Below are 13,687 nucleotides of genomic sequence, written 5' to 3'. Positions count from 1 at the left end.
AACAATTGTGGGAGGAGCTGGGCTAGGCCTTACAAGTGCTTCCTCCAAAACCAAGATTAATGTACCTGCCACTTAGTCTCTAAACTTGTCTCCTGTGAGGCTTTGTAGATTGGGGAGCCACTGGCATATTCCTGGATTACACTTCTGCTAAAGAAAACAACATCCCATTTGTTCCCAAGTCTAGACCCCTAAACATCACCACCCTGAATGGGCAGCCATTGGGAGATGGCTTTGTAAAGTTTGAGACCACTACAATCACCCTTCAGAGTAGGCGCACTCCATAAAGAGGAAATCGTCCTGTCTCTTATTGATTCTTATTGATTCTCCACTTCTGCCTGTTATCCTTGGCTACCCATGGTTACAACAGCACAACCTTTCCTTTGATTGGGTAAAGGGAGAATTAACCTCTTGGGGACCTTCCTGTTATATGAACGGTTTATCTCGACCCACAAGACTTTCTAGTTGTCTGTTGGCTCCCGCAGCCATTTCTCCTACCTTGCCTCCTGAATACCATGAATTTGCAGGTGTGTTTTGAAAAAAAAAAGGCGGAGGTTTTACCTCCACATTGTTCTTTTGACTATGCGATAAATCTAATCCCTGGAGCACCTCTTCCCAAAGGAAGGACCTATCCCCTGTCATTGCCTGAACAAAAGTCCATGGAGGAATATGTCAAGTTTTTATCTGACCCCCTTCTTCTCCAGTAGGGGCAGGTTTCTTCTTTGTCGACAAGAAGGATGGGGGTCTTAGACCATGCATAGACCTGACTCACTGTATAAGACTCCTACCCATTGCCGCTTATTCTAGAATTATTTGATGTGTTTAAGAGAGCCGTAATCTTCACTAAGCTGGACCTCTGAGGGGCTTAAAATCTGGTTCGAACTAGAGAGGGAGACGAGTGGAAGACAGCTTTAAACACCCGCAATTAACACTATGAGTATCTGGTTATGCCATTTGGACTCCCTAACACCCCTGCTGTCTTCCAACATTTCCTAAATTACATTTTTCATGACTTCAGCAACAGTTTTGTGATAATCTACTTGGACGACATATTGATTTTTTCCAAAACTCACCTAGAGCACTGCTCACATGTAAGACAAGTATTACAGTGACTGAGAGAAAACCACCTTTATGCAAAGATTGAGAAGTGCAGTTTTCATCAACACCACATATCTTTCCTTGGATACATCATAAATAGTGTCGGTTTCCAAATGGACCCACAGAAACTTTCTGCTGTCTTTCAATGGCCCCAACCAACCACTTTGAGGGGACTTCAAAGCTTTCTAGGGTTCACAAATTACTACAGGCACTTCATCAAGGGTTTTGTCTCCATAGCTGCCCCCAATACTTCTATGACTAGGAGAGGAACCAATTGCAAACTGTGGTCCTCAGAAGCAGAATCAGCTTTCCAGCATTTAAAAGGTATGTTCAGCAAGACCTTCTTCAGCATCCAAACCCCGATTTCCAATACATAGTGGATGTTGATGCCTCTGAGGTAGGAGCAGGTGACATGCTGTCCCAGAGACAACCTTAAACCAGTAAAGTTTATCCAGTGGCGTTTTTTTCTAAAAAGTGTCCTCCTGCGGAGATGAATTACGAAAACTACTGGCTATAAAACTAGCTTTATCCGAATAGCGACATCTTCTGGAAGGGGCTCTAAAGCATTTTTCTATCCTGACCTACCATAAAAACCTGCTGTATCTTCAGACTGCTAAACGTTTGAATTCACGTCAAGCTCGGTGGGCTCTGTTCTTCTCCTGTTTTAATTTTGTCCTTTCTTATGTCCCTGGGCATAGTAACAGGAGGGCCGATGCTCTTTCCAGACAATTTGTTACTTCTGAAAAAGGTCAACCTACCGAGCAGTATAGTACTCCACCTCACAAGATTGTCATAAAGATCTCTACAGCTCTTTTCCAGCAGTTACAGGAAACCCAGAATCGTGTTCCTCAAGTGCTGAAGGTACCACCAGGTCGCCTGTTTGTGGTCCCCAGCCTCAGGAAACCTGTACTCCTATGGGCACATGGAGTGCTATCCGGTCATCCTGGTGTCACAATCACTCTTAAGACCTTGCAGCATCTTGTTTGGTGGCCTCACATGAAAAAAAGATGTTAGGCTAATAAGATAGACTAATGTGGCTAAGATAGGCTAATGTTAGGCTAAGATAGACTAATGTGGCTGCCTGTCCAACTTGTGCTGCTAATAACGTACCTCGCACATTGCCTGCTGGGCTGTTACTACCGCTTCCTGCACTTCACCAGCCTTGGACCCATTTGACTATGGACTTCATTACAGAGTTACCCAAATCCGATGACATGACTGCTATATGGGTCATAGTGGATCGTTTTTCCAAGATGTCTCATTTTGTACCACTCTCTGGATTACTTACAGCGGAAGCTGTCTACCCTTTTCCTTTCTCATATTGTGAAACATCATGGGATACCTACCAATATCGTCTCAGACCGCGGCTCTCAGTTAATTTCCCGATTCTGGAAAGTGTTTTGTAAGAAACTGGGAGTAACGCTCTCACTCTCGACCTCACATCATGCGCAAACAGATGGTCAAACCAAACGCATGAACCAGACCCTTGAAACCTATCTATCTTCGGCATTACATCAACTCGTTACACTCCAACTGGTCTAAGTATTTGCCTTTGGCTGAATTTGCAATTAATTCCTGTTGGCACAGTGCCCCTCACACCACACCTTTCTACGCAGCCCTAGGCTATCGCCCTCAGACCTTTCCACTACTTCAGCCTTCTTCTGGGGTACGAGCAGCAGATCAATGGGTGAAAAGTATTTTGCTACACTGCAAGATTCACTTACTACTACAGAAGTCAGCAGGCAGATATGAACTTTTCCCAACAGACGAAGATGCCATATGCCTCCATATGCGGTGGGGGACAGAGTTTGTCTGTCTACCAAATATGTGAGACTGAAGCAACCCTTTACCAAATTGGGCCATCGGTTCCTTGGTCCTTATAGAATAATTGCATGAGTCAGACGAGTCTCCTATCGGTTGAAATTGCCCTCCTCTCTCCAGATACACCCCACGTTCCACGTCTCTCTCCTTAAAGAGCAATCTTCAATCTTTACTCCAGAACTCAACATCTACCTCCTCCTGTTCTTGTTGATGGACAACATGAATTTGAAGTCTCTAAAATTCTGGATTCTAGAAGGCAGGGTCATGGCCTACATAATCTGGTTAATTGGAAAGGATATCCCATCACAGACCATTCCTGGGTTCCAGCTAAAGATTTGCATGCCCCTGCTCTCATTTGAGACTTTCATGCCTCCTTTCCTGCTTATCCCCGCTAGGCCCCTGAAGGGGTCCATGTCATGTACCTAGGTGTCCTTGAACCAGGAGATTTCCAGTTTCGCAGTTGAAGCCTTGCCTGTTGTGCCACGTGGAACCTTTGGAGTCTTTGCCGTGATTTTCCAGCCTGATGTATTGCTTTGGGCACGCTAGCCCCACCTGCTGCCAGCTGCGTACAATTTACAATTTAACCAGTCCATAAATAGCAGCACTTCCTGTTACTCGGTGCCCATTTGTGTGGTGTGCTGTATGCTCTCTGACTCCGATTATCGTGTATGAACTTTGCCTGGATTTTTGACCCTTCTCCAGCCTGACGATTTTATACTGCTCCGCCAGCTTGTGTATGACCTCTGCCTGCCTGACCACTCTCTGGATTCCCTTTGTGTAACGCAGTATACATACTGTATATATGTAGGGATGTAACGATATTACCGCTATCGCGGTATCGCGGTTGTTCACATGGCCCGATATCGTCGTGGTGGGTGCACGGTGTCTGGCCGCCGTCTGTGTCTCTCTCTGTGTCTTGTCGGCTCCTGCTGTCTGCGGTCACTCACCTCTATGCTGCACTGCTACTGGCCGAGCCGAGGCGAGCGGCTGCCAGTTGGTTTGGAGCAGTGTGGGTGGGCGGGCTTGTGGAGCGGAGGCGGAGCCAGCGCACGAGAGCGGCGGAGTCGGAGCAGCTTCCTTCCAGGCAGGCACCGTGACCACAGCGTGACAGGCTGACAGCACCACGGCAAGTCGGCAAGAGGAAGACAGTGACACCGGACCGCCGGTGAGTCAGTTTATGTGTAAAAGAAAGATTCGAAATTAAATGAAAAAAAAAAAAACTGACGCCACTCAAGGCCAGCACAGTGAGCACACATATGCATTGCTGGGCAGCAGATGACCAAGAACTGTGAGCGCGCTCTCAGCACAGCAACAAGACTAATGGCCTGTAGTCAGTGGGATCACACATGATCACCAGTCCCTTCTGGGGCATTCACCTTTAAAAGGGATTCCAGGCTGAGCAGGAAGAGCTTAATAATATCAGAACAGCATCTAGGAAAAGGGTCTGGTCTGGTATTGATCAAGGGAATGCCTGGCTCTTAATTAACAAACAGAAGTAAATTGGCTGAAATTATAACTTGCTGGAAAGTTAAACAGCATATTGATCTTTGTAAATGTCAGGTTTGATGTAGTAGGTTGGTTGTATACATCGTACTACAGATGTGCCAAGGTATGATCTTAAAAATACTATAAAAATTGCTACTCCCCATTCTCAACCAACCAAACATTTTTTAAACATTTTTTTTCCTTTGGTACTTATCCACAGTGGCAGTGCCCAGCCACCCATGCTGTTTGTTTCATAATCCCTTTCCCATTAGCCTAGAAAATGTTTTTTACATTCAGCTTTTAGCTTTTCCACAATATCGCAATAAATATCGTACCGTGAGGTCAAAATCGAAATTGTATCGTACCGTGAGATTTTGATATCGTTACATCCCTATATATATGCAAAATGTCCCTTTTTTTCCTCTTTATTTCACTATTAATTTCTTATCTTGTATTGAGTGGCTACATCTTCTGTTCTAGCAGTGCAGCTCACCATGTTGCACTTGGAAGCTCCACTTGCTCCTGCACTCTTTATTGATGTACAGGAGGCAGGGGCTTCTTTATCCTTATTTGATATTTGCAGGTAATTCCTGCACCCAAGGTATTTGTTTGATGTTATAAGTCTCCTATCACCTCCTCCTGCCCTTGCATGCTTATACTGATTGTAAGAAGTGCTTGTTGGACTCTTTGCACTCTCTCTGGCACTTAATATTGCCTTTTGTTTCCATTTTGTCTTTCATATGTTGCTTGTAATACTGGCACTTTGTACATTTTGTACTTTTCATACAATCAGAATCTTTTTTCTTCCCTTTCTTGGTTTATATTTTGTGCTAACTTGAAAAATTTCAATAAAAACGTATTATACAAAAAAAGAAGAGCAACCCCGACTCCCAAGTATTGAATTGTGTCACACACAAACAAAAATTGTGAACAGAAACTTAAAACACATACATATCTTCAAGTCATGTTTTAAAAAAGATGGCTCCCACTATGCCCATAGCAATGTGATTGATATGATCTTATTATGACGGGATACATTTTTTACAGCAGTTTTTAGAATATAGATGAGCTTCCAAATAATGCCCGGCTTTAACCAGATGAACCTAGTCTAGATAAGTTACAAGCTCTTTGATACATTTCTCCTCTGGCTAGCATGTTCCCAATGTACTTCTCTTCTCCTCGCGCATTCCCTTCTAGCAGCAACACAACTTGTAAGTTTATATTTATGCAGGAGAGTTGGATGTAGCCCAAGTGTGTGAAAGGTTAGGGAACAACAAGAGAGAAGAGCTAGGGACTTGAGACGCAAAAAGCAGGGTGAACAAAAAAGGGCAAGGGGATAAAGCAAAAGCACTGGCAGTTAAGAAATGAGAAATATAGAACATAAAAAGGGTAGAAAGGGTGATGAGTGCTAATGCCAAAACCAAATATGTAACATATGAGACAGTGGCTAAGACATAGCTACAACATAGAACACGTACATATGCCTGCAATTAATACTTTTGTTTTTGTTTACCTAGGAGCTAAGGTCCTAGTCATGATACTATACATTAAGATATACAATAAATGTTTACCTAGAAGTTAACGTCCTAGTAATGGCACTATACATTAAGATATACAATAAATGTTTACCTATAAGTTAAGGTCTTAGTCATGACACTATACATTAATATATACAATAAATGTTTATTACTAAATGTGTTCACCAAGCGCGATATCAGAAATCTGGATTCTGAACTAGTAGAGGCGGGGACCACCTCTAACAGTGATCTCTGCACATGATTTCTTAATGGCTCAACTCCCTTTTCTTACCATGGAGCATTGTTCTTGCTAGCATAATCACATGGCTAGACAGGTCATTCTATATATAGTCTTCAAATGAAACTCTGTAATGGACCTTTTGGTAACCACATTGATCACTGAATTTCTATAATGGACCTTTTGGTAACCTCATTGGTTATAGAACCTCTGCAATGGACCTTTTGGTAACCTCATTGGTCACCAAACCTCTGTATTGGACCTTTTGGTAACCTCATTGGTTACCTGTGATGTGCCTGTAGCTCATAAACATCCTGTAAAGCATATATTTAAGGTATATGTTACCCTTAATGATAAAGTGTGTGTAACCGCTGACACGAGTCTTTCTTGCTATATAGGTGATTGACACTGTGGCATATATTTATTTGTATGCCTTTGGAAAAAAATACCTGGTGTGCTTGATTTGTCAGTTGCATTCCACTCTTTCTCTCTTAGATATACGGGATGCAGGGTTGATTGACAGCAGCTCCCAGCCCAAGTCACACTGAAAAGCTGCAGCTGCTCATACCTAGTACAGTAGCTGTGTTGGTTTAGGGCTTGTAGGGATGTCACAGGCCTTTTTTTTCTTCTTCCATGCTCTATTTAAATTTGCAATAAGGCTGTGACAGTGGCTGTGAACCATTAGCCAGTTACAGCTAGCCTTTTGCAGCTGCATGTCCCCTGCAAGGTGAATGGGAAACATAGAGAAGGCTGTGCAGTCAACTGACCACTAAATAAGAAAAAAAAAAGTAAACCTATATACATTAGGAATATCCAACCTATGGCTCAGGGGCTGCATGTGGTCCAAGATGACTATAAATGCAACCCAACACAAATTCGTAAACTTACTTTAAAATGTTTACTTTTTTGGGAATTTTTTTGCAAAAATGTGTTTACACTTGGTGAACACATGGGGCCAAAGAAAATTTTGACAGTATCTCTTTACGGGACTTTTATACGTTTTATCTTCTGAATGAAAAATATCCCGCTCTTTATAATCTCACTTTATTCATGTCATCAGTTCTCAGTAGCACCTATATTTGTGAGCAACTATTTTCAAGGATGAAGCACATGAATGAAAAATTAGAACCAAAAAATCTGATGAGCACCTTGAGAATTAATTGAAAATTGCTTCTACATCCATGGAACCAGATATTGATGCGTCAGTTTATCAAAAACAGTGTCAAATATCACACTAAATGTAGGTTACCCTCTTTTACTTTTATAATAAAAATTGTTTTAAAAACATTACGTTTTATTACTCAGATCAGTACAATATCTTTATTAGTGATTGTTAACTTGTGATCTTCCCAACTTTTTGTGTTCATCGGTTATCCTTATTGTTAGTGTATTTTATGTGTGACCCAAGACAATTCTTCTTCTTTCAATGTGGCCCAGGAAGGTCAAAAGGTTGGACACCCCTGATAGACGTTGTTTAGGAAAAAGTGTGTTCACAGATACTTTAAGATTAAATACAAATAAAAAAATACTGATGCTACTGAAAATTTATATTAGCCTTATGAACCTATGGTTAATGATACCTACATTCCAGCTGAGATTACAGTATGCATTTTAAAAAGAAATATGGAACATGCAATTTCTTACTTCCTTTGAAGAAATACTAGTTACCGGGTTGTTATGCTGATCCTCTGGCTTCTGAATCACTGACTCACAACAATCATACAGACCAAGAAGGCCAGAATAAGGTCAGAGGTCTTTATCCTCATACTATTTCCTGTTCAGTGAAACAAGGGAAGGCTTCAATACCTTGTAACAGCCTTTCCTATGTTACAAAGTATTGAAGCCAGAGAGTCAGCATGACAGCAGTGCAACCAGCATTTGTAAAATGGAAAGTCAGCAGTGGTAGCATTCTTGTTCTGCTTTACAAAAGGTTTCCCCCTAAAAATTGCACATGGGGGGGGGGGGGTAGTTTCTATGTTCCCAAGGATTCTCTTTTTGTTCCAGGCCTATCTCTTAGGTTTGCAACAGAACACCAGTCAACAATACAGACAAGACTTCTTTAAAGCTGGCATAAAATGTTTGTCTTATGTATGTATTTTTTATCTTCATCTTCCTGTTGGGGATCCCCATGTTGCTCATGCATTTTGCGCTCTAATCCTTGGCATCTATAAGATGCAGCTGAGAAGTTCTGAATGCTGATCCCTCAAGATAACTTCACTGAAGTATATGGTTTTAGAGGTAATGTGTCTGCATGCTTGGGATTACCCTACAGGTGTCATTGCTAAGCAGCTGTGTTCAGGGACTTTGGAGCCATCTTTGTGGAGTGATTGACAGGGTAAGGCCTGTACAATGTGGGGAAGAGGATGCACATGCAACAATAACTGTGCAGGTAAGCATGAATCCCAACTTTTTTGGGGATGAGGAACACATTTTAGTACAGTAAAGGTAAGTGTGGGTAAAGGACACATCCTTTTCACACCCTGTCTTACACAGAACATGGAGAATTAAAAAAAAAAAAAAAAGGTTATGCCAACAAGTGCTCTTTTTTTTTTACTACTAGGGCCTTAATCACAAGTGCAGTGATTCTAAGACACCCATCTGAAAAACAATCTACGGTGGATGGCTTTTGAGTAATGGATTAGAGCCAGTTTACAGGCAATACTGCCACTTCCTAAATGCCTGTTTCTTTCCCAATTCCAAGGGGGATTTTTCATTGCAATAACGTAGTGCAAATGGCTGACAGCTCCATTGACTTCAATAGGTGCGTTTGGCAAGTGGAACCACTTGCCAAAGGTGACATGATGAGTTAACTTTGCCACACTGTGAAGCACCGGGGGTGCAGCAATGTGGATGGACCTGAGAGGCCACCATGTTAGTAAGTGGACAGTTAGGGAAGGGGGTGTGAGGGTGGTAAAAACGCAAATCCCCTTTGCCACCCTTGAAGGCCTAGGTGCTGTCCGTAAATATGAATAGCTGTATCCAGGTATACACCGGTGCTCACATAAACATGAGTCTAGTGTAGAGGCAAATGGAAAGTGTAAAACATTTTATATTTTTGGATATGCCGATACACTATTCTTGTGTTTTCTCGAGCCCTGGTGTATACCCAAGTACAACCGTGCACAGCCATTCCTCTCAATAGGTAGATGTACACAGTGCCTGGGCTTTCAAGGCAGTGGAAATAGCTCAGAATATACATTGCAGTGGTGCTAATGCCTATGTGCAGGAGTCATTATAGTCGTCTAAATGTTTGCCCAAAAAGAGGGGCATTTGAGGAAGAAAGAGGGAAATATGGTTTTGGTTATAAAAGAGAGAAAGCTGGGAGCTATAGGTTAGCTTTCTTGGTAATAGGGATTTTCTGCAACTATGTAAAACTATGTTTTTTTCAGTCTGCTAGAGTTCTGCTTTAAAGCACAGCTCACCTATGCTGACAGATTTAAAAAAGCTTCTTCAGGTAAGCTCTATCCAGTGCAAGGATTTTGGCTAACTTCACTTGACAAATCCATACTTTTCTGACATACTAACCTATACTGCAAAAAAAAAGTGGAATTCTCTACAAAAACTGTGAAAAACAGAGCAGTTGCATACACCCAGGTACATGCATCCGCACAGCTGTCAAATTGGGACCAGCGGCTGTGTCCGTGCAGCTGCTGCGTCCCAATAGGCATTAATGATACTGCCTACATGCAGATGCAAACAACGTCTATGAACCCTGTGCGGGCAAAGATGGCACTTCACATGGGTGAACGCATAGGCCCTGTGAATGAGACCCTAGGCCTCTTGCACACGGGAGTAAAAAAAGCCATGCTTTTTGCTGACTTGTTATTAGATGCATTATTGTCTGTCAAAAAAATGCACACAGCTGAATAAAGTTCAGTAATATCGCAATGAGTACAGTTGTAAAAGAAAAATAGAAAATGTTACATTTGAGTGCAGCATATGGGTTTTTATGCATCTTTATGCAATTTCTATGCATAGAATAAAAGACCCGCAATAAAGAAGAATTTTACTCATCTATACGCCCATACTCAACATTACTCTAGTTTCTGTCAACAAATTTCTAAGTAAACATCAGTAATTTTTGACACCCGTGTGTAGGGGGCCTTACTTATTTCCTATTCTGGAAGCAAAAGAGGAAGTATGAGGAATTCTCCCTAAACAGAAAATAACTGACAGCAGCGGCAGTTATCAGAACATGTATCCTCATCGGAAGATTTCACCTCTAGTGACAGCTTTACAGTATTAACTGTAGAGTACCAGAAGGGCAGGTGAGATTTCTCACCAATAAAAGGACAGAAGGGGGAAACTAAAACCTGGCAGATATAACATTACCATAGGCGTGCGCACAGAGTGTTCAAGGTGTGCCCGGGCACACCCTTATCACCCCATGCGCATTAGTATTATTGTTCTGTGTGCCCGTAGGAAGATGGCAAAGATCTCCCTCTTATCAGCTCTGCCATAAGAGAAGTGTTTACGCACTTCTCTTTTAGTGTTCCGGCAGGGAGATCTATGTGCCAGGGTCATATATATATATATATATATATATATATATATATATATATATATATATATATATATATATATATATAGACACACACCCAAGTGTGTTTGAGCTTTGGGGTGCACACCCTAATGCAATAGGCTACGCACACCTATGAACATTACATAAAACCAGATGCAAAGTTTTGGCTGGAGTTCCACATTAAAGAAAATGTTAGCCCAACATTCCATATTCCTGATCTGTGCTTGCTGTACCATGTACTTGTATGAGAAAGTGTCCTGTTCTCTTTGTCTTGCTTACTTTGTGTGAAATCCCTGGTGTTCCTGCCAGTCCCTTACTTTCCTATTAAACACTAACCACACTAAGCAGGAGAACACTCCGTGATCAGTTCTCTAGCTATGCTCTCATCCAATGATCAGACTTGTCCTGACAGCCATTCACTGGCAAGTTCAGTGTTCTGCTGTTTCTCCTCCTTCAGCTGAGAACAGAGAGAATGTGATGCGGGGCAGTACAGTGACTAAGTGGTTAGCACTCCCACCTAGCTGCACTAGGGTTGTTGGTTCAAATCCCAACCAGGGCACTACCTGTCTGGAGTTTGCATAGTCTCCCTGTGCCTAAGTGGGTTTCCTCCCACACTCCAAAGACATGCTGGTAGGTAAATTGGCCCTAGTATGTGCATGTATAAATGTGAGTTAGGGATCTTAGATTGTAAGCTCCTTGAGGGCAGGGACTGATGTGAATGTAATATAGGTATATAGCCCTGCTTAAAATTGACGGCGTTAAAAAAAAGTAACTGTAATAAATCACATAAAAAAGGTATTTATAATGTTTTTTTTTATACAAATGTTTTGCCTTTAGTTTCTATAGGTGAGGGTTTACAATAACTTTGACTGCAATACAGAAAAGTGACCAACCTGGTGATGCAGTCTGGCAGGGTGTCAGCATTACAAGACTGGCAGAAAAGAGAAATTCTATGGCAGGGAATAGTGTTCACATATATTGTATATTTTTAGTTGTGAATTTAGTAATTTGCTTGGCCTTCAATACATTAAAATAAAAAAAATACATTAGAATTCTGCACTTTAGAAAAGAAAAGAAAGAATTTTGCTCTATGGCTCCTGATCATTTCTCTCCTAAAGGTCAGCTAAAAGACAATGCACAGGCCAAGGACACCGCCGTCACAAAACAGATTCTACGTTCACAAGACAAACCAAAGTCACCAACATACTTCTAAGCAGGTGCACCAACATAAACAGCTACTCCACAAAGTTTACATACATTAACTGCTATGTGGTGAAATTACTGTGAATAGCAGTTAAAGTGTTTTTTAAACAAAGATGTAAAATGCAAGCACGCTCCTTAAGATTATGGAAATTTTACCTGTTTTTTAATTTTTTTTTTGTTCCAAAGATCTTCCAGCTCTACCCACAAGCATACAGAACTGCAGCTGCTGCCTTCTGTCCTCTCTGTGTCCTTCAAGCACCCTGTGTGTATGTGTGTATGTCATTTTCTAGGTTGCAGCCAAAACCCAGTCCATGTAACCTGAGACCTAACAACACAGAGCTGAGATGTTCCTGCTGAGATTAGGCACATACATACTCAATGTTATAAAGGAGGTAGCTACATTATAAAACACAGATTGTTTATGCTACTGTATACATTTCTGAAATGTTTTAACTGGTAACCATATATAGAATACCTTACAGAAAGGAAGTTTGTGGATTTGGAGCTCAACACGAAACAACATTTCAAAAAATGACTTATTAGGGGGCCTGTGCGTTCATTGTTACCCATGGATGACACATGTGCAGTATATGTTCTACTACTAAATCATGTTCTCTGTATATTGGTGTAATGATACATTACATACTCTTGCTAAGCATTTTTCTTGAAGGATCTTGTTTTGTGTTTTAGTGTATGCACAGGCAATTCGCATTAGAAGTATGTAGGATTTTGCCAGGCGTTAGGTAACCGATAAATTTAACCACTTAAAGCGGAGTTCCGAGCAAAAAAAAAAAAATGTTAAGCTATTTTTAAGAGATAGTGCATTTAACCACTTGCAGACCGCCGCGCGACTATTTACTGCGGTGGTCAGCGGCTCCTGGGCAAACCGACGTAAGACTACGTCGCTCGCCCAGGAGCCTGCAGGGGGCAAGCGCGCGCCGCTGGAGGCACGCTCCCGCCCCCGCTCGTTCCCTGACATCCCTGCGCGAGTGACCGCCGGCTCAGATGTCCGCCGCCCACTCGCGATCTCCCACTGGAGAGGGAGAAAGGCAGACGGCTTATGTAAACACAGCCGTCTGTCATTCTCCCTGAAGTAACTGCAGAGACAATACGATCCTGCTATGTATGATCGTATGTCTCTGTGGTTACATCACAAACCATGCCCCCCCACAGTTAGAATCACGCTCCTAGGGATAAATTTAACCCACTGATCACCAATAAAGTTAACCCCTTCCCTGCCAGTGTCATTTTTACAGTAACAGTGCATATTTATAGCACTGATTACTGTAGTAATATCACTGGTACTCCCAAAAGTGTCAAAAATGTCAGTCAGGGGTCCGATCTGTCCACCGCAATGTCGCAGTCCCGCAAAAAAAAAAAAAAATTGCAGATCGCCACCATTACTAGTTAAAAAAAAAAAACAATAAAAGACATAAATCTTACCCGTAGTTAGTAAACGCAATAACTTTTGCGCAAACCAATCAAAATACGCTTATTGCGATTTTTTTTACCAAAAATATATAGCAGAAAACAAATTGGCCTAAAATGTTAAAAATTTTAGATTTTTACATTTTTTTTGAGAATTTCATATAAAAAAAAATGTGAAAAATATTGTTATTTTTTCAAAATTGTCACTCTTTTTTTGTTTATAGAACACAAAAAATAAAAAAATCGCACAGGTGATCAAATACCACCAAAAGAAAGCTCTGTTTGTGGGGAAAAAAAAGGATGTCAATTTCGTTTGGGTACAGCGTCGCACGACCGTGCAATTGTCAGTTAAAATCATGCAGTGCCGAATCGCAAAAT

The 13,687-nt window shown here is 41.5% G+C and overlaps 1 protein-coding gene across 2 annotated transcripts in view; it reads right to left on the bottom strand.

Moving 5' to 3' along the window:
- CPT1B (carnitine palmitoyltransferase 1B) overlaps nt 1-12,175 on the bottom strand; it is an 80,513-nt gene extending 68,338 nt beyond the window's left edge. Inside the window, exon 1 of one of the 2 annotated variants that reach the window (XM_082255284.1) lies at nt 12,038-12,175. The gene's annotated coding sequence lies outside the window, so the exon portion shown is untranslated. The remainder of the gene's footprint in view (nt 1-12,037) is intronic. The other variant, XM_082255285.1, reaches the window with a different exon arrangement.
- Nucleotides 12,176-13,687: the final 1,512 nt, after the last annotated feature.

Source organism: Pelophylax lessonae (assembly GCF_965119305.1).
Source record: "Pelophylax lessonae genome assembly, chromosome: 4".
Classification (NCBI taxonomy): domain Eukaryota; kingdom Metazoa; phylum Chordata; class Amphibia; order Anura; family Ranidae; genus Pelophylax; species Pelophylax lessonae.
This window is presented reverse-complemented; position numbering and strand designations above follow the sequence as displayed.